The following is a 23,454-nucleotide window of genomic DNA, read 5'->3' on the forward strand; positions in this document are numbered from 1 at the left end:
TGAAGGGATTACTTTGCAGACAAAGCAACTGGTCCATGACTTAAATACATACAACTAGTGCTATGTAAAATTGAGACCTTTTGACATATCTTCTCCAAATTTCTCATTTCTTTTCTAAGTTATATTAATTATACTATTAATATAAAGTATATTAATTATATTATAGTATAATATATTATTTTCAAAGATATATTTATTATATTGATTTCCAATTTTTATATTAAACTCCAAAATATACCTTTGGTGGTAAATATTAAATCTTTTATTGTCTCATAGATATCTATTGTTTTGATTTTGTTTTCAAGCTCTCCAGTTAAATCTTCCTTTTCCTTTTAAATTTTTGTTTTCTCTTCCTGTGTACTTTATTTGTTGATGCTCAAATTGGTAACCCAGTGCAACATTTAAAATCCCAAATGTCCTGTACACCAACTTAGCTGAAGCTGCATTTTTAAGATGAGTCTTTGGGGTATTTTTTGTTTTGATTTAAGGGGAAAAATTAACAGGGTCATTCATGCAAAATTTTGCACACCAAACTAAGTATCTAATTATGCTTTCCAACAGCAGATTGTGCTGTGCTCCAGATGTATGCTCTTAAATAGCTCTTTAATGTTCTGCAACTCCAAGTAATGGCATTCCGAAACTTTCATTTTTTCCCTTGGAAAATCAGTTTATCAGCTTTAGTCAAAGAATAAATATATCCATATCATGACACAATCTACTAAGTCAATCATGTTTATACTTGATACTAGGAGAAAGTCAAGCTTGTGTCATTTTGATATGTAAGTGGCATAAGAACTTGCTTAGAGTATGAGGTGATTAAATGCTTCTGCCAAAACAGAAATACAAAGGAATATTTTCACAACATTGCTTATGGAAGTAATAAAACAAAATTAAAAAAAAATCATACCAGGTTAAAATTCCTGGTTTCAGAAAAATACAAATCAAGCTTTAATAAAGGCTTTATTCTTCATAAATAGTGCAATTTAACCTGGAATGACCATACTTGTGTGTACCGTATGTGAGTATTTATATATACATGTATATATAAATGATTGCTTATGTAATAGTTTCTTTTTAGTAAGTTATTGGTTCTTTCATTGGTTTTACACTTAGCATATTTCAGTATTAATCTACCATAAAATACAAATGATTTATTTTTACTAAAGTACTCTCCAACACAAAATTCTCTACTGTGGCAATTTTGGAAAAGCATATAAATATTCCAGATACAAAAATCTCAGCAGTGAAATCAGTTAACCACAAATTGATCTTGTAATTATAAATGCTGCATGTAGAACTCAATACATCTTTAATGCTCAAATTAAGACACACTAATTACACAGTAACTGCTTAAATAAACGGCATATAATTTAGAGTTATGCCAAAGAGCGCTGCTCAGATTTAGATGCCTCTAATCATGGGGGAAACTTGCTCACCACTGGTAAAATGTTAACTTTGATGAACAAACTGGTGATTACCCAAGAAAATACCTACTAATGGAAACACTGAGTTCATATAATTTCAGGTGTCTTTCTTTTCTTTTTTTTTTATTGACCTATTTTGAAGATTGTTTTTAAACTCTTTATTTCAGTTTCTTTTTAATTTATTCAGTGTTTCAATAACAATGAAAAAAAAGAAAAATATCTTTCTTAAAAAGTCAAATGGATTACTCACAGAAACAGTATTTTGAATACTATGTTCCAGATTATAGTAAACAAATACAGACTTATTACATGTTGCTTCTAAAACTTAAGAGTTTTCAATGTAATTCAGTGAAAATGTTAAAATAGCAGAAGTAAACAGAAAATTTGGATGGGGATTTAAAAAGTTATGATGAATTCTGGTTCTTGAAGGATAAGAGTTTTCATTAAAGGAGAATTAAAGAGGTAGACAGAATAAAAGATGGCAGATGGAAGTAAAAGAGATTCATATGAGGAATTCTAAGCAGTTTCAAAGTTTATCAAGTTTAATGTCACCTGCTTTTCTTTAAGACTAAATTCACTTAAAATATATGACTTTCAGTTTCCTTGATACGCTTACCATTAGCTTTCTTTTATGCTTATTGTCCTTAAGGGAGGTCATTCTTTGACTCACAAATGGAATAAAGATAAAAGGTGGAAAAAGGGAGAGGTCAAGAAAGACCAAGGAAGGGAAATAAAAAGATATAAAATAATGTGTATATAAGTATGATGAACTGTCTCAACTAAAATAAGCCGAGCTGTAAGTGAATTAAAAAAAAAGAAAATGAAGCAAATTATAAGTGCAAACTTTCTTTGAATAGAAATGAAGGAAGTGGTTAAGAATGGTAAATTAAAGACCAGACAAGCTATATAGTCACCAGAACTAATGATTTTTTTTTCCAATCAGAGATGGGGATAGGAGGACCTCAAAATCCCCAAAGCTGGGGAAGGGTAGGATCATCTATTAATGAAAATGGAGATTGATCATGTCAAGTATTCATTCATCACTGAGTGTGGAGTATTAGAATTATTAGCTTAGGGGAGCCTGGTGGCGCAGTCGTTAAGCGTCTGCCTCGGCTCAGGGCGTGATCCCAGCAATCTGGGATCGAGCCCCACAACAGGGAGTTCCTCCGCTGGGAGCCTGCTTTCTTCCTCTCCCACTCCCCCTGCTTGTGTTCCCTCTCTCGCTGGCTGTCTCTGTCAAATAAATAAATAAAATCTTAAAAAAAAAAGAATTATTAGTTTATTTCTTATATTTCTCCCAGCAATTTATTGTGGAATTTCTGGGAGAGTATATAAGGGCCTTTAAGACCTAGTGTTTTGATGTTTTTCTTTAGTTGCAAAGTACAGAAATCCCCTCTAAATAATTCAAGTAAAAAGGTAATTTAGTGACCAAATGCAGAGAAAACCAATACACTCAGTAGCAGGAAGAATATTCGTTAGGCTTCAGATTCTGGAATAATTTCCATGCAGTTAAGGCCCGGGTGAGGTCACCTGGTACATTACCATTTACTTTTATAGAAACTATATATATAGGACAGTTTCATTAAAGAAAAAAGTGTGGGAGTTTAGTCACTGGTTAATATGAACACATAACCTTAACAGTACATTATAATACATTAACAGTACCCAAGTATTAAATAAGAAAGATTTACTATTGCTATTTTTTATAATTTATTAATTACTATTTTTTAAATTTTTATAAAGGGGCATCTCTATATTACACTTATCTTCAAAGTTCCAAACTCATATTTCTTGCTCTTTAGCATAACCATCCGGGTAACCTGAAAACACTACACAATCTCATTCTTTTCAAGTACAAAGCTGAATTTATTACCCAACAAAATGCATTCTCTACTTCCTAGTTCTTTAGACTTAGTAATTGAATTATCTTCCTGAGGTATAATTTTTTAGTGTTAAACCTAGATTCTTCCTTCTCTCTGATTTCCAGACTTCTTTAACATTGACTGTGAACCCTACATCTATCCATCCCCAATTCTTCTTAGATAAGGACCCCTTCAGTTGCCTTTTAAATTACTAAAATAATATTCTCCCTAATCATCCTACTCCAGATCATCTTTCATACTGACAGTTAATTAGAGCAATTCAATGAATACAAACAAAACAAAACAAAAACAACCTTAAGTCTGCACAAAAAAAAATGGCAGATTCCTCAGGTTCTTCTGCAGATGCTTGTATATCAGACTTTATAAGTGAACATCCCTGTAATTCTCACCATTCTGTAAACAGTCAAGCCTTTCATATTGTTCTCAAAATGAAGTTACCTATGTTTTTACCCTTTCAAGGTTCTATCTGTCCTTTAAAACTCTACTTAACTCTTAATGAAATAAGGTTGGCTAATCTTATATTATATGTATAGGATCATATAATATATATCTAGTATTTCTCTTAGCACTTAAGCTGCCTTATATTAATTTCCAAGTTATTCTAGCTTATCATTTCTCAATTCCTCATTATGAATTCTTTGAGGACATTGTTTCTCATAATCCCTACAAGTGTTAGACAATCAAATCATACTACGCTCATCAGGTAAATATTGGTACTAAATCAGACACGGGGAAGGGGGAAAAACATAAACATCAAACAATTAGCGTCTGTGGCTTTCTTATCTTGAAAATAACTTTCTCACCTGGAATTTTCATAGAGCCACCTTGCTCTAAAAGATGCTTATATTGTACATTAATTTATTCCATGAAAGAAAAAATCCTTCTATCATCCCTTTAAAACTAAAACACAATTAATAAAATACGAGGAATGTTGTAATTTAATAAGCTAAAAAATCTTATCATTTGATCTGAAAAATTTACAGGCATCAATGCATACACACAATAAAAACTAATTCAGATAATAGAAGAATTTGAGTACTTACAAGAAGTAGACACTTTTTTGACAATTACATTAAATTCACTGCATTGACAATGTGCCCTTTGAAATCTGTATTCTCACTAGAGTCCTATAACCTGTACAGAGAATGTGTTGTTAAATCTCTAACATCTAAATCTGCCATCATCAGAGGAGAGGATATATTATGAAATAAGAATGGACAAGTGAAGAAAATCCATTTTAATTGATTCTCTAAGCCTCAAAACTTCTGTATATAAATCTTAGAATAAAAATGGTTAAATCAATCATTATCCATTTTAACACAGGATTAAAAAGACAAGTCCTTTTTTTTTCAGTGATCCTTCAAACAAAAGTTTCATAATAAAATACATAAATATAGATATTTTAACTGACATTCATAAAATGTTTCACAAAATACTCATAAATAAAATGATGGATGTGTAATTTCTTTTTTTTGGATGTGTAATTTCTATATAGTGAAATTCTGCATAGTTAATATTTCTCAGTTATAATTACAACTACATACTTACATACTCTTACTACTGATAAACCCCAATAAGTTGAGGGTCCTTAATCTGAAAATGTTACATATCAAATTTTCCTTTAATGTGTTTCACTTATTTATTGATGTTATTGTATCTGCTTTTACGTAGGACATAATGACCTTTTGACATAAAAATACAAAGCTATGCATTTCCTTTGAATCTTATCTGTGTACCTCAGAATACTTCACTTAAATATTATTTTTGGGTAATTAAAGGGTCACCAAGCCCTTCTGTAAAAGGCAATGTGGTAAATATTTTAGACATTACATGCCACATATAGCATCTGTTGTATATTCTTTTTTTAACATTTTAAATTGTAAAATAAAAGAATAAAACTCAGATGATCTTGGATATGATGATGACTTCTTCAATAACATACCAAAGGCATTATACAAGAAAGAAATAATTGAGAAACTAGACTTCATTAATATTAGAAACTCTGATCTGCAACGCACAATGTCAAGACAACAAGCCACAAACTGATTGATAAAGTATTTGCAAAAGATACCTCTGATAACAGACTGATATCCAAAATATACAAATAACTATTAAAACTCAACAATAAGAAATCAGGGTGATGTCAGCATCATGGCAGTACAGCATCTCTCCCTTTGTCCCCCTTGTTAACAACTAAAAATAAGCATCCCTTCACAAACAGAAGTACCTCTAGAAATTGTGGGATCCAGTGCCAAATACCCAAGGACCTTGGAGAAGCTTTGCCCTGTGCATTGGACATTAAGCAGACAGATCTCAGTACTGTCTGTGGAACCAACAGAAGCCAACATACTAGGCCCATCTCTTCTTGGACATGTAGGGTAAAACCTAGAAAGTGCTGATTTGGCCACTCAGAGACAACAGAGATTTTGTAAAAGTCTAGCCTTCCTGAGGAGAAAGTTCAATATTCCCTTGGAGGAAAAAAAACATGAATTTGGATGCCCTAAAGCAGGTTAGAGAGACTTTGCCAGCATTGTTCCTCCTCCAGAGCCACACAGAACAGAACTGAACTAGCTAGCAATGACCTCTCTCACAGAAAAAAGGAGAGTAGTGAATAAGGACCCAGATACTCCAGTTGTGTAGGATTCTGAGAAACCCATTTCTCTCCAGCAGCACCCAGAGTACTGAGGCAGGACCTCCATGGCTGGGGGTAGTGGGGAGAGCAGGGAAGAGGCATAGTAGAATATCAAAGGGCATTAATGGGATGCAGTTCCTGCTGACTGATAAGGACTCCAGCAGGAAGCCTGCCCAAAGCTGTCGGGAAGACCTCATCCAAGGACACCCACACCCACCCATGGGTACTCCCAAACCCCCACCAAGTGCTAACCCTACACTTTTTCCCACTCTGCAGCTGGCTCCTTGTGAATGCTCATGAGTGCAGCAGCAAGGAAATGCTCCCTGAATATAGCATGTGCTCAGAAAATCAAAGCAGGCAAAGAAGAACACACAAACTTAAGCTACTGTGCCACTTTCTGGAAAACAGAAGAGAGGTTTCCAGCAGCCAGCCTACTGAGTTGTAAGAACAAGAGAAAACACACAAACTTAAGAATTCAGCCACAAGAGGGAGAAGAAGTGGGGAGCAGGCGTATTCATACAAAGTTGGGAAAAATCTCAGATATAAGAAGGACTGATGAAAAAAATCTAACACTGGGGGACAAGTACAGAGTTAGGAGGAGGTGTCGGCTATTTCAAATGTGAAAACAGCAAAACAAAAAATACAAGAAACATGGAGAATGAAGGTAAGATGTCATCATGAAAAAATAACAAAAATCCTCAAGTAACGAAACTTAAAGACACACAATTTTTCAACCTAGCTGATAAAGAATTCAAAATAGCTATTTTAAGCAAACTCAACAAGCTACAAGAAAAGACAGAAAGATAATTCAATGAAATAAAAACAATATATGAACAAAATGAGAAATTTATCAAAAATATAAAAATCACAAAAAATAACCAAAGAGATATGGTGGAGAGGAAAAGGAAATGAATGAAATAATAATAATAATAATAACAACAATAATACATGCAAAAGAGAGCATCAATATCAGAAAAGACCAAACAGAAGACAGAGTAAGTGAGTTAGAAGACAGGAATTTTGAATAACCTAGTCACACTGGAGAACAAAGAAAAAGGAATGGAAAAGAAGCAAAAAAGCCTACATAATCTATGGGACATGAACAAATGTACAAACATTAGAATAACTGTAGTTATTCCCGAAGGAGAAAAAAGGGAATAGAGGATAGAAAGTTTATATAAAGAAATAACACCTGTGTGGTGTAGTCAGTTGAGTGTCTAACTCTTGGTTTCGGCTCAGGTCATGATCTCAGGGTAGTGGGGATTGAGCCCTGCATCAGGCTCCACACTTAGCAGAGAATCTTCTTGTCCCTCTTCCTCCTCCTCTGCCCTTCTCCCTGCTTGTGTGCTTAGGCTCTCTCTCTCAAAATAAATACATAAATAATCTTTGAAAAAAAAATAGAAATAATAGCTGAGAACATCCTAAACTTGGGTAAAGATTTGGACATTCAGGTTCACAAAGTGTATAGATCACCTTATTAACTCAACTCAAAACAACCTTCTCCAAGACGTATTATAATGAAATGTCAAAAATCAGAGATAATAATAATAGCAGTAGGAGGCAAAAAAAGGATTGTGACCTACTGAAGGTCCCCCATTAGTCTATAGGCAAATTTCTCAGAAGAAACCTTAGAGGCCAGGAAAGAATATAATGATGAGTTGAAAGTGTCTAAAGGAAAAAAAAAAAGCCAACCAAGAATATTCAATCTAGCAATGTTATCATTCAGATATGATAAAGGCTTTTCTAGACTAAGAATAAAAGAGAGAGAGAAAGAAGGAGGAGGGAGTTCATCACCACTACACCTGCCTTGCAAGAAATGCTGAAAGTTCTTCAGCTAAAATGAAAAGATGCTAACTAGTAATATGACTATAAGTAAGAATATACAACACACTAGTAAAGGTAAATAATATAGTCAGATTCTAAAACCTAATTGCAATAGAAGTGTGTGAAACACTTAACTATAGTATAACAGTTTTAGAAGATAGTATATTAATAACTATAAGCACTACACAATACAAAAGGGGTAAACTGTGACATTAAAAACATGAAAGGAGGAATAAAACGGTAGCTATTTTGTAAGCAATTGAAATTAGGTTTCTATCAGTTTAAATTGGATTGCTGTATCTATAAGACGATTTCTATAAGCCTCATGTAACCATAAAGCAAAAACCTAGGGTAGATTCATAAAAGATAAAGAAGGGTGAACCAGCATATCACCACAGAAAATCACCAATTCAGAAAGGTAGGTAGAAACAGAAGGAAAAACAACAACAATATAAATTCAAAATAGCCAGAAAGTAATTAATACGATGTCATCAGTATGTCCTTGCATATCAGTAATTCCTCTAAACATAAATGGGTTGAATTCATCAATCAAAAGACACAGTGACTGGAAGGATAAAAACAAAACGAAATAAAACAAAAAACAAACAAACAAAAACCCAAGACCCAACTGTATACTGTCTGTAAGATACTTGCTTCAGCTATAAAAACACACAGAGTCTCAAAGTGAAGGGCTGGTCTACTGGAAAAACCTACCGTTCTCCTTCTGTGTGTCTCCTTTACTTTTATACAGAACACTACCACACTCAAAACACTTCTGACATGAGATGTGTGGAGAATTCCCTACACAAAGCAATTCCCTGCAATACCAGCTGGGTGTCTCCTACAATCAATTCAATTCTGAAACTCTCCACCTGAAGATAGCATCAGATCTCACAGGTTAAGGGCTCAGTTCCATGAGAATGCCTCCCACTTCAGATGCCAATCACAAGTAGTGGTTGCCCAGGTTATCTACAACTTCTGTCTGACTTGGAAATGTAACAGAGGTTCCCATGACTTCCTTCCCTTTTGGATTATATTAATTTGCTAGAGCAGCTCACAGAACCCAGGAAAACACCTACTAACATCTACCGTCTTATTAAAGGATATGATGAAGGATACAGATGAATAGTCAGATGAAGAGATAGATAGCATAAAGTCTGGGGAGTCCCAAGTACAGCAGCTTCTGTCCCCTTGGAATTGGGGCATATCACCCTCTCAGTACCTGGATGTGTTAACAATCTGGAAGCTCTTTGAAATCTGTACTACTGGAATTTTTATGGAGGCTTTATCACATAGGCATGATTGATCATTAACTCGATTTTCAGCTCTTCTATCTTCTCAAGAGAATGGGGAGAGTGGTGACCAAAAATCCCAAACTTTTAATCATCACTTAGTCTTTCTGGTGACTAGCCCTACCCAGGAGCCATCCAGGAGCCTACTCAGAGTTACCTTGTTAGAACCTGGAGCAGAGATCAATATATTTTTTCTATTATCTCACAGATGGAAAAAAGATATTTCATGCAAATAGAAAACAAAAGCAAGTAGACATAGTGATACATATATCAAAGTAGGCTTTATGCCAAAAATGAAAGACAAAAATGATTATTATATAATGATAAAAGAGTCAGTTACTCAAAAAGAGATAATAACAATCATACATATACACACCCAACACTGAGATACCTAAACATACTAATAAGCAAATACTAACAGATCTGAAGGGAGAAATAGAAAACAACACAAATACAGTAGGGAACTTCAATAACCCTCTTTCCTCAATGGATAGATCATTCAGACAGAAAATCAGCAAGGTAACACTGAACTTGAACCAAACACTAGACCAAATGCACATAACAGAAATTTATACATTTCATTCAACAGAAGCAGCATAAACATTCTTCTCAAATGCTCACAAAACATTCTCCAAGACAGATCTTATGATAGGCCACAAAACAACTCTTACCAAATTTAAGAAAATGCAAATTACCATGTGTCTTTTCCAATCACAATGGTATGAAACTAGAAATCAATAACAAAGAGAAAACTGCAAAAATCACAAGTATGTGAGATTAAACAACATGCTTCTGAACAACAAATGAGTCAAAGAAGAAATCAAAGGAATATCAAGAAGTATCTTGAAATAAACAAAAACATATCAAAACAAATGAACTCTGCAAAAGGAGTTCTAAGAAGGAAGTTTATAGTGATAAATACTTACATTAAGAAACAAGATAGAACTCAAAGAACATCACTTAACATCTCAATATACTAGGAAAGAAAAACAAAAGGACAAACTAAACCAAAACTTAGTGGTAGAAAAGAAATAACAAAGATCAGAGTGGAAATAAAAGAAATAAAGATCAGAAAAAACAATAAGAAAGATCAATCAAACTAAGAGCTGGTAATCTGAAAAGACAAAAAGAAAATAATGACAAACTTTTAGCTAGACTAAGAATAAAAGAAGACTCAAATGAGTAAGAAATTAAAGAGGAAGCATTACAACTGATAACACAGAAATACATAGGATAATAAGAGACTAGTGTTAGCAATTATATGCCAACAAATTAAATAAACTAGAAGTATAAATTTCTAGAAACACACAACCTACCAGGACTGAATCATGAAGAAATAAGAAGTCTGAATAATCCAATAATGAGTAGAGATTGAATTAGTAATCATAAACCTCCCAACATACAAAAGCCTAGGAGGTGGTTTCACTGGTGAATTCCATCAAACATTTTTAAAAACTCCAATCCTTCACAAACTGTTTCCAAAAATGGAGAAGGAAAGGAAGACAGAATATTTCCAAAGCATTTTATGAGGCCATCATTATCTTGATACTAAAAGTCAAATAACACTACAAGAAAAAAAACAAAAACAAAACTATAGATCAATATACCTGATGGTTATAAATGAAAAGATTCTCAACAAAATATTAGCAAACTGATTCAACAGCACACTGAAAGAATCATACAACATGGCCAAGTGGGGTTCATTTCTGAGATGAAAGGATGGTTGAACACACTTAAATTAATGTGATATACTACATTAAGAGAATAAAAGAAAAATCATATGGTCATCCTAATAAATGCACATAAAACATTTGACAAAATACAACATCCTTTCATGATAAAAATCTTCGACAAATTTGGTATAAAAGGAGTATACCTCAACACAGCTGTATTCAATAAACTCACAGCTAACATTACACTCAATGGTGAAATGTCGAAAGCTATTTTTCTAAGATCAGGAACAATACAATAGCGGGCCCACTGTCATCACCCTAGTCAACTTGGCACTGGAAGTATTAGCTAGAACAATAAGACAAGATAAATCTAGAAATAAAAGGTATACAAATTTGAAGGATGAAGTAAAATTGTTGTTATTTGCAGATGATATGATTTTTTCCATATATATATATATTCCATATATATATATATTCCTTGACTTACTCTGTGGTCAAAAGCTGATAAACTTTGACCATTGAACATTGAACATTGAAAATATTTTTAGTCAAAAAGGCATTTAATACCTTAAATGTGCTCAGAATATTTACATTACCCTAACATTGAGCAAAAATATCTACAGCAAAGCAAAAATATCTACAGCAAAGCCTATTATATATGAAAAAAGTATTAAATATTTCACATGATTTATTGCATACTGTGCTGAAAATGGAAAAAGAGAATGATTATATAGGGACGGAATGGTTTTAAATGTACTGTTTATTTACCTTCCTGATTGTGTGGCTAACTGGGAGCTGCATCTCGCTGCCATTGCTGAGCATCATGAGAGAGTAGCATACTGCATATCGCTACCTTGGGAAAAGATCAAAAATTAAACTTGAAGTATAATTTCTACTGAATGTGTATTGCTTTCACATCACTGTAAAGTTGAAAAATTGTCATAATTTGGGGAACATATGTCTATAGAAAATCATAAAGACTTAACTAAGAACTGTTAGAAGTCATCAATGAATTCAGTAAAGCTGCAGGGTATAAAATCAATATTCAGAATTTCTATACACTAATAATGACTTTTCTGAAAAAGAAATAGAGAAAACTACCCACTCACCATAGCATCAAAAACAAACAAACAAACAAACAAAAATGCTTAGGAATACATTTAACCAAAGAAGTAAAAAATCTTTACATTGAAAATTGTAAGACTTTAATGAAAGAGATCGAAAACGACACAAAAAAATGGAAAGATATCCTATGTTCATTATTAGAATAATTAATATTAGTAAAATGTCCCAAAGCCCATATATACAGTCAATATGATCCCTACCAAAATTCCAATATCATTTTTCACAGAAATAGAAAAAAAAATCCTAAAATTTGTATGGAACCATGTAAGATCCCAAATAGCCAAAGCTTTAATGGGGTCATTAAAGAACAAAGCTGGAGGCATCACACTTTCTGATTTCAAATAATATTACAAAGCTATTGTTATTAAAACAGTATGGCACCAGCTTAAATATGGACACACAGACCAAGAAAACAGAAGAGAAAGCCCAGAAATAAACTCCTGTATCTATGGTCAACTATATTTGACAAGGGGGCCGATAAAACTCGACACGGAAAGGACAGTTTCTTCAACAAAAAATGTTGAAGAAAAATGAAACTGGGGTCCATCTTACACTATTCACTAAAATTAACTTGAAATGGATTAAACTTAAACATAAGTCCTGATACGATAAAACTTTTGGAAAAAACATAGGGAAGATGCTACAAGACATAAGCTTTAGTAATGATTTTTCAGATAAGACACAAAAAGTACAAGCAACAAAAGCAAAAATCAACAAGTGAGACTACATCAAACTCTAAACTTATGGACAGCAAAAGACGACATCAACAAAATGAAAAGTCACCTAATAAATAGGATAAAATCTTTTCAAATCATATACTGGATAAGGGGCTAATATCCAAAATATGTAAAGAACTCATTCACCACAATAGCAAACAAACAATCTGATACAAAAAAATAAATAAAAATTAAAAAATATTAAAAAGTAGGGAGAGGAACTGAATAGAAATGTTTTTTCCAAATAGGACATCCAAATGACCAAAGGGTACATTAAAAGATGCTCAACATCACTAATCACCAGGGAAATACAAATCAGAACCACAATGAGATCACACCTCACACCTCTTAGAATGGTCTATCATCAAGAAGACAAAAGGTAACAAGTATTGCTGAGGATGTGGAGATAAAGGAATCCTTGTTTACTGTTAGAATATAAATTGGTTCATCATGATGAAAAACAGTACGGAGTTGCCTCAATAATTTTTAAAAAGTAAATTAAAAATTGCTGGTGCCATATGATCCAGCAATCCCACTTCTAAGTATATATTCAAAGAAAATCAAAACAGGATATCAGAAAGATATCTTCACTCTCATGTTTACTGCAACGTTAACAACTTGTGTCTGCCATTGGATGAATGAATAAAGATGTGTATCATTAACATTTTAATTATAGTGATTTTTCCAATCCATGAACACAGTATACTTTTCTGTTTATTTGTATCTTCAATTTTTTTCATTAGCGTCTTGTAATATTCAGAGTAGAGAACTTTCACCTCCCAGTTAAATTTATTTCTAGTATTTTATTTTTTTACCATAAATGTGACCAATTTCTTTTACAGAAAATGTGCTATTAGTGTATAGAAACACTACTGATTTTTGTATGTTAATTCTGTATCCTTCAACTTTACTCAATTTATTGATTATCTAACCATTTTCTGGGTTTTTTTCTATAATCCTAACACCTGCAAATAGAGACAATATTTTGAATATGCAAGCCCATTCTCTCCTGGCCTGAAAGGTTGGTCAAGAAATCTGCCAGAAGTCTTAGGGAGGTTCCCTTGGATTTAGCTTTTCTTTTGCTGCTCTTAAAATTCTTTGTCTTTGAATTTTGGCAGTTTAATTATAATATGTCTCCGTGTAGCCCTATTCATATTCAACCTATTTGGAGTCCTTTGGACTTTATGGATCTGGACATCCATTTTTTCCCCAAGTTTCAAAAGTTTTCAGCCATTTTTGCTTTAAATATACTTTCTACCCCTTTCTCTTTTTCTTCTCTGTCTGCAGTACTCACAATATTTATCCTTTTCATTGTGTACCATAATTCTCTTAGGTTTTGTTTAGTCTTTTTCATTTTTTTTTCTTTTTGCTCCTCTGACTGGATAATTTTCTGACTTCAAATATTCTATCCTCTAGGTCATTGAATTTTTCTTCTGCAGGGTCCAATCTACTTTTGAAACTCTATTGAATTCTTCAGTTTAGTTATTGAATTTTTCAACTCTAGAATTACTGCTGTTGTTCTTATTGGTGGTGGTGGTGGTGGCAGTGGTGGTGGTGGTGGTTCTTTCCTTGCCAGACTTCTTGTGCTGTTCTTGCACTGTTTTCCAATTTTGTTTAGTTGTTTGTGTTTTCTTATAGTTAACTAACTTCCTTAAGAGGATTATTCCTAATTCTTTGTCTGACAGTTCATAGATTTTCATTTCCTTAGGGCCAGTTACTGGAGCTTTATTTGTTTTCTTTGGTAGTATCATATTTACCTGATTTTTTGTAATCTTTGATTCTTTACATTGGTATCTATCTGTGCATTTGAGTTATTGGGGCTCTTCTCCCACACTTTGCAGGTTTGGTTTGGGAAAGATGGTTTTTCACTAGTCAGCCCAGTTTGGGTTTCTGATTGTTTCTGCTGGTAATCTCTTCAGGCAGGTAAGGCCTGCTATTATGGTTTATTTTTGGATGAGGTAACTGTTCAATCTCTGAGGATAGGGATGGGAGTTGTGCCATTGGTTGAGAAAATTTGGATAGGACTACTGGCTTGATTTCCTACCCAAGTAAGGATATACAATGGGCTCCTGGTTGCCTGGACTCTCTGGTCAGGCTTACTAGATGGTAAGGACTCAGTATTGTATTCAGTTGGAGAGAGGGCTATGTATTAGCTTACCTGCCCTGGCAGGGCAGCAGGACAGGAACCACAGTCTATACAGCCCATTGTCTGAGGATCCAAATCAATCCAGAGTGATCAGTGAATACTGATTAGGTGAAGCCCCCAGCTTGGCTCTGCTGATGGGCTCTATTCTCTGTTTTAAGTGCCAGTGTACATAGGGCTCCTGAATGGGCTATGCAGCTTCCCATGTGCTCCGGTTAGGTTCCCTGCTCAGACAGGCTGAAAGCCATATTCGGTGATGAGGAGGGCTACAAATTAGATTCCCTGCCCAAGTACAGAGCAAGAAGCAGTTCTAAAGCCAGTAAAACTCTTTGCTTGTTGTTTTAAGCTAGCCTGCATCCTAAGTTCCCTGACTCAACAGGGCCACTGAATTTGCTCTGAATACTGTCAGCTCTGCCTTCCTCTCAGTTCAAGCACCACTGTGCCAGCACAACTTCCAAGAGTTGATGTCAGCACTTCTGGTCAGATGGGGCCTGAAGACACTCTCCAATGCAGGTGGGACTATGTCTCAGCAATCTTGCCTGGTTGGCAGGGGTCACATCAGGCTACTCTCAATTTCCCAAACAGGGTCTCCAGTTGGGAGAGTCCGGAAGCTACCTTCAGTCTTGGCTATGAATTAATTGCCTTGCCTGTGCATAGCATAAGAATGCTCCATACCCAGTACTAGCTTTGTTCTGGGGGTGATTAGCACTGCTCTCCCACCTCTTAGCTCAAGTGTTCCTGGGGCACACGGCTTCCAAGATTTGTTGCCAACCCTCCTGGTCAGATGGTGCTGGAAGCCACTCTCCACAGTGGGCAGGACTGTGATTCAGCTCCTTGCCTACGCCTGGGTAAACTGAGCACTACGGCCAACAAAGCTCCTTGTTTGGGGATCTTTATCCCACTGAATTCCCTGGTGATTACGAGCCTCTGACTTGGTTCTGCAGATAAGCAAAACGTCTGGTTGAGATTACTACTTGCCCACTGCAGGTATGAGTTTGATTTACCAAGATCCATGAGCCAGTTGTTGGCAGTCCCTCCCCTCTTTTCTGTCACAATCAGATTCTCAGTGGTTGAGCCCTAGATTCCCCTGTGATACCCATGGTATGAGATCACAGTAAGAACTCCCAAAAGTGACCGCAATGCTGGGTGGGCTGGTTGTCCCCCCTGGTCTCAGGGGAGACCTCTTCTGTGGTGCCCTGCCGGCATGGGGAGGAGCACTGCTGTCAATATGTAGCTACTTCTCTTACTCACCTAATATAGCCAGTCTTCGTCTCTGTGGTACAGGGGACAGGGGGTGCTTCAGCCTCACTCCCATGTTCTAGCATTCTCTCAGTGGTGTCTTGTTTTTAAAACGTTGTTAGTTGTTTTTGTATGAGGGAGCAAAGTCAGGAATAACCTATGTCACCACCTTGGTGATGTGTTCCTGAGACTAGATTTTAAATGTTCTCATCACAAAAAAAGAAATGGTATTACAAGACCCAATAAATGTGTTAGCTAATGCTATACTGGTAAACATATTGCAATATATAATTGTATCAAATCAATGTGTTTTACACCTTAACCACATGCAAAATTATATGTCAATTATATCTCAAAAAAAAAAAACTCCGAGCCTTATAGTCAACTCCTATCCATTTATTTTTAATTACCTCTTGAAGTGCCTGTTAATGACTCATAACTTCTAAAAATCAATTATATTTACTCTGCACAAAAAAGTGAAGAAAAAAGGCAAACAACCTGATCTAAAAATAAGCCAAATACCTTAAAAGACACCTCATCAAAGAAGATATACAGATGGCAAATAAACATATGAAAAGATGTTTCACATCATTTGTCCTCAGTGAAATGCAAATTAAAATAATGAGATACCAGTACACATCTATTAGAATGGCCAACATACAAAACAATGTAGACACAATTGCTGGCAAGAATGTAGAGCAATAGCAACTCTCATCCACAGTTGGTGGGAATGCAAAATGGGACAGTCACTTTTGGAGACAGTTTGGTGGTTTCTTATAAAACTAAACACCATTCACCATAAGAAACAGTGGTCACCCTCCTAGGTATTTACCCAAAGGAGTTGAAAATTTATGTTGATACAAAAACTCGTACACAGGTATTTATAGCAGTTTTATTCACAACTGCCAAAAGTTGGAAGCAACCAAGATGTTCTTCAGTAGGTGAATGGATAAATAAACTATGGTATATCTAACAATGGAATACTACTAAGTTCTAAAAGGAAATGAGCTATTAAGCCATGAAAAGAAATGGAAAAATTCTTAAATGCATATTACACAAGGCAGCATGATATAGAAGAATATAGAAGGATATAAATTACTAATTTTCACATTTTATAGGGATGATGTGTGTTGAAGGCATATGGTAAAATATTTTATTAACTTTCATAATTAAATTAAAAAGTTTTTTAGAATCGTAAGAATTTTTTAAAGAATGTATACTTCCCAAACTACTGCAAAAATAAACTAATAAAAGCAAAGGAATTTTGTATTAAAATAAAGTAAAATAAACCCACAGAAATCAAGGTTCAGGAATAGAAAGCATAAAATCAAATAAGTATGAGCAACCATAGGATTTGGTCTAGTATGGCCAAATGATTTTTCTATATTATATTACAAAGCTTTCCAACTTCAAGTTGAGTACCTTATACACACACACACATATATATATAATGAAAAATTAAAATATAATTTTACAAAGTTATATCAGGAAAATTAAAAAATAAAGAACCTGGATTTGACAACAAAAGCAACTGAAAAGCAGGATTTTATTGGGAAAGTTTGTAAGTGATTACTAAGGGTTATCTTAAGATATACAAGACATGTTGAAGAATATAAAAAAGTAGTGAAAAGCATAGTGCCAAAATATATAAAGCAAAAAAAAAAAAAAAAAGCAGCAGCAGAAACTGACTGCATAATCATGGAGACTTCTACTCTATGGCAGAACAAAAATAAATAAATAAATCCAAAAGATCTGATTAACATGCAATTGTTTCAATAGACCCATGTCAAAGACTTGTTCTACAGTGTGAAAAAATCCCTTTCCAACTGAATACCTTTGGGGAATTTATGTTTATTATAATTTGGGTCACAAAAATTTTTAATAAAAGGCATAATTTAAATATTTAAGAAATACCTCCAAGCCTCAATTGATAAACTAGAAAATCATAATCAAAGGATCCACAATAAAATCACTAACTTTGAAATTAATAAGTAAAAGAATTATTTGCTTTGAATGAGTCCCTATAGTTTGGATCTGTTGCTTTAATTATCATAATTTTCAAAATGTTGTGCTTGCACAATTGACTCTTTTTTCGGTACAAGAAGAGTTTTGTGATTTTGTAAAAGAAAGATCTAACCCAAAATAATGAGAAAAAAATTACTTTGCCGCAGAAAAATAAAACTTGTAAAAACATAAATACAGCTCTAGTCCATGAATTTGCCAAAAAGAAGACTGGTGAAATCCAGAGCCAAATGAGACCCTTTTTGTGTGAATCTTTGTTCACTACTTCCTAGTTCTTGACCTGGGCCAATTACCCTACCTCTTTGAACTCCAAATTCCTCTTCTGTCACATAAATTTATTAATGATATTTGTCTTTTAAGGGTATTTTGAATATTAAATGAGATAAAACGTGTAAAATGCTTACAGAGTTTTTGGCCCATATCATTATTTTATTTGGTTAATTCCTGCCAAGCCAATTAATAGTAAATTTAGTAGTATTGTAAACTTGGTCTCACCTAGGCAGTTGGAATCTTCTTTGGAATGCAGTATCCCAACAATTCTGAAGCTGTGTCACTCAGATGATGGCACTTTAAACACTGCCAATAAGTCTCTACCTCTAGGATAGCCAGAGTTACTCTGGTTGTTTGATGTATGAATCAGATTTTTTTTCTCATTTTATCAATTTTGGAAGCTATCCAGTATACTTTCCATAACATGATTTTTTTTCAATTTTTAAATTATTTGATAGAGTCAGATTTTATTGACTGCAATCAAAGAATCCTAATTTGCATCACAGTTGGTACTACTAGGTTTTGGCAGGATTTACTTAATTAAAGTGGGGTATTCAAGGGTTCATGAATGGTTCAGTGGGTTGGGGTTCCAATCTCAGGTTCATGGGGTGGGATCGAGCCCTGCATGGGACTCTGCACTCCATGGGGAGTCTGCTAGAGATTCTCTCCCTCTCCCTCAGCTCCTCCCCCTGCTCACGTGTGCTCTCTCCCTCTTAAATAAATAAATCTTTAAAAAAATACATTAAAAAAAGGAAAGTGAGGTATTCAGAATTGGTTATTAAGAAATAATAAAAGACATGGAATGGGAAGCCTTTAGCCATTGGCATAAAATGGCAATATATGTCATCAAATCATGTAAGCAGATTGATAGTAAACCCACAGGATACTGGATACTTGTTCTTCCAATTTAACACAAGTGCTGTCATTTGGGACCGAGAACACTGATAGTATCCATTAGGATGGATGATTTGGTTGCACCAGAACACTGGATAAGTTAAGGTAACAAATTCAAATCCCTTAAACATGACCTAGACATTGCCCCAAGACATAAATAACCATGCTGAAAACATTATTTTATCGCTGTGCTGATAGGGCTGGGAACACAAACATTCAGGTATAGATGCAGACACAGACAAAGATATAGTTAGTTGCCAAAGTAGTGTACCTATATGATTCAAAACTTCATCCTATCTTTATCTCTATTGGGAAAATTATTGGAGTCTAATAATTGTAATAATAACATTAGGAAACTTTGGAGGACTAGGGTAATAAGAACAACTAAATTTCTTTGAAACTCTCCCTGCCCACTGCACTTCTCTTCTTACAGAAGCCACTATTTTTTTTTTTTTTAGAGATAGCACACAAGCCTGTGAGGAGGGGAGTGGCAAAGGGAGAGAGAATTTCAAGCAGGCTCCAGGCCCAGTGAGGAGCCCAACTGGGGGCTCCATCTCAATGACACACAGATCATGACCTGAGTCAAAATCAACAGTTGGGCACTTAACTGACTGAGCCACCCAGGCACCCCTGTAAGTGATCCTTAAGGATAGAGAACAAACTGAGTATTGATGGAGGGAGGGAGGTGGGGGTGGGCTACACGGGTGATGGGTATTGAAGAGGACACTTGTGAAGAGCACTGGGCGTTATATGTAAGGGATGAATCACTGAATTTGCCTCCAGAAACTAATACTGCACTGTATGTTAACTAACAAAACTTAAAAGAAAAAATAAAGAGATTTACCTCCAAAATAAATAAATAAATAAATAGCATAAACAAACTGATGTAAATCAGAACAGTGATACAAGGCAGAAACATTTTGTTTGGGTTCCATGGGTAGGAATGTATCTGAAACATAGTATGAATCTAGAGGAATCCAAAAAGCTAGGGAAAAATAAGTGGATCAATGTGGAGGAAAACTATTATAAAAAAGAAAGTGAACTTTCCAGAGGGACTCACCATGGAGAAAATTGACAACTCAGCCTTTTTTTTTGCCATCATGTGATAAGAATGACTGTAAAACTTGTGAACAGCCAACATGCATGATACCTCTAGATTTCTGCCAGTCAGATTACCATCCTAGTGGACTATAAGGTTACAGCAAATTCCGAATACAGTAATTTTAAGTTAATTATTATATAAAAGGTATAAAAAAGTGGATTTAATACAAAAATATCCAACATATACCTCTATTCTGCCCCCTAGAAACCAAATGAAATCTGTTATGTAAAATTATTTTAAAAAATACAACTAACCACATAAATTTCACTATGAAGTTCATCCTCTCTTCCACCTTCTTTCCTTCCTTCTTTCTTCCTCCCTCCCTTCCTTTCTTAAATTTGACTTCAATTAACACACCATACGCTTAAAATCTAGCAAAACTAGATAGTGGCTTTTATTTTCTAACAATAACAACAACAAGGAAAAAAGTCAAAATACATTTTCTCAAATTATCTTAGTTGTATTTACTAAAAGTAAAGTAGTAGTAGGTTTTCATTTTTTTCCTGTAATTTTATCTGACATGTAAGTAACAACTTTTGTTAAAACACTGAATGGACTTCACAGGCAACAATCTAATTAAATGCCCATTGTCCATTTCTCCCCCAAACAGGTATCACCATCTACATTTTCCTCGTGCTTGATAGTATACCCAAAACAGTATATTGAGTAGGGGGGGGAAAAAAGGAAAAAATATAAACAAAACCTAAAACAGAACCTAAGAGACAATTTTGCACATCTGTTCCTGCGGGTGTTCTTTCATTCTTTCTCATTTATTATTAATGAAAAATAATGGTGCTGACACAGGTTAATTACTATGAAAAATTACAGTTTATGCTATTCATTAAAATAATGGCAAATTACTTGAGATTTTCAAACACCATTCCTAAGCAATTAGAAGTGTTCATAAGGAGTTCACCTGTGAAATTTTTTCATCTGCGTTTGCATTCTGTGAAGTGAAAGAACACCCAATGTTTTTCATTAGCAGCAGAGATAACACAGCAAGAGATATTAATCATGGAGTCCTATACCTGGGACAACATTTAAAACAAATTGGGATTGTGTAGTTGAAGCAGAGGTCAAAACAATACACAAAGATATTTATTACAACCAAACTTTTCTTAAAAGATTCAAAGGGACTATTAAATCTGTACCATTTAGTAACAATTTGGTATAACTAATTAGAATTACTATCTTGTCCTAGTTTACCAAAAATATTAAATTACTGATTTTAAAATTAGAATTAATATCTATCTAATTAGCACATGCAAATTAGGAGAGTGTCCCTTCTCGAACTTGCTTTTCTTATAGACCTATAAATTGTAACACTAATGCAATAGTCCTCAGGTTATTAAGAATAACTTATGACTAAAAAATACTAATTAGGCCTAATATGCCCATGTAAATGAGCTAAGTGAAAAACATCCCTGTGAAATATTTGGTCTGCTGTAGTTTCAACAGTAACCTAAATGGGGAGAAGCTAGTTTTGTCTTATTTAGCTTACTGATAAAGTTGCTGTACATATACATGCCATATTTTGTTTCATTTTTTATTCACTCAAGGTAAGATAGAGAAAATAAAAAATTTCAAAACAGTGACGAGTGCTCTATATTATTTTTAATAATTTCAATTAAATTATATTTTAGGAATACACTGATTTAAGAATAAACCAGTTGCTAAGAGTAAAGACAAAAAATATCAAGCTACTCTGGAGTCAAAGAAAAAACATAAAAATGAATAAACTGTATTAATGAATATGTAGTCAGTAATTGCTATTGAAATTAGTTTTGATAAAATCGTTTAAATATATTCAACTCCCTATTTTGTACCTTCTATCCTCATGACTTCATTTCATAACTGGAAGCCTGTATTTCCGGCTCTCCATTACAAATAAAAGGCACAGCATAGAGAATACAGTCAGTAATATTATAATAGTATTATATGGTGACAGATGGTAGCTATAACTTGTGGTAAGCATATCGTAACTCACAGAGTTGTAAAAGTACTATGTTGTACACCTGAAACTAATGTAACATTGTGTGCCAACAACTAGCAATTTAAAAAAATAAATAAAATATTTAAAATTCTTTTAAGGATTCATTTGTAATATTTCTCTCCATAGCCCAGTATATTGTCCAAAAAGGAATTACAAATACAAAATTATATTGTAGATCTTGAATCAATATCATATAACCCCTCCTACAAAATATTAAATGCCACACTTCGGATGATATTATCATTTTTGTAATCACATGTAAAAAACTTCAAATCAATGAAGAAAATTAGGTGTGTTTAAAGAAAATAAGTATACAAGAAAAATAAAAGTCTTTACTTAGTAAATCCTATAACCTTAGCATAAATGATTACAATTGTGAATTTAAAATTTTTTAAGCAAAAAAGGAAATTGGTTGATTCATACAACTGTATTGAATTCATTTTTTTCCTGCTTTCAGATATGCTCATTGTAGGTGGTAAAATTAGGCTGCTTATCTTTGGGTGTGTTTCTTTATCATCAGGATCTTTCCATGTGGTTGCCATGATGAAACTAACAGCTGCAATGCACACAAATCCTAAGATTTCCAATGTTGGTGGGTAGTGCTATCAGAGTAAAAACAAATAAAAACTCCTGCTATTTTCAAAGCAACAGTAAATTGAAATGGACTTACAAATTGTGTTTGACACCTAATTTCTATTCCATGAATAGATAAGACTAATTTTTATATATTTATCAATTAGTTAGATATAAATGGATATTTCCTGGTATAATATCAATAAAAAAATGAACTTTAGGGGCGCCTGGGTGGCATAGCGGTTAAGCGTCTGCCTTCAGCTCAGGGCGTGATCCCGGCGTTATGGGATCGAGCCCCACATCAGGCTCCTCCACTGTGAGCCTGCTTCTTCCTCTCCCACTCCCCCTGCTTGTGTTCCCTCTCTCGCTGGCTGTCTCTATCTCTGTCAAATAAATAAAATCTTTAAAAAAAAAAAAACTTTATGTACCATTTTGCCTACTATGTTAGGTGTATTATGACCAACATATTGTTTTGTATGTATACCAGAGTATGATGTAGAAAATACCCTCCTATTACCGAAGACATAACTGATAAAATTAGACATGTTGAGTAAATTGCCCAGAATCAAACAACTGGCAACTAACCCAGGAATCACACACAGATTTACCTTATTACAAACCTATTTTACAGTATTTCTCCAGCTCCTAA

This window comes from Ailuropoda melanoleuca, chromosome 3 (genome assembly GCF_002007445.2).
Source record: "Ailuropoda melanoleuca isolate Jingjing chromosome 3, ASM200744v2, whole genome shotgun sequence".
NCBI classification, from domain to species: Eukaryota; Metazoa; Chordata; class Mammalia; order Carnivora; family Ursidae; genus Ailuropoda; species Ailuropoda melanoleuca.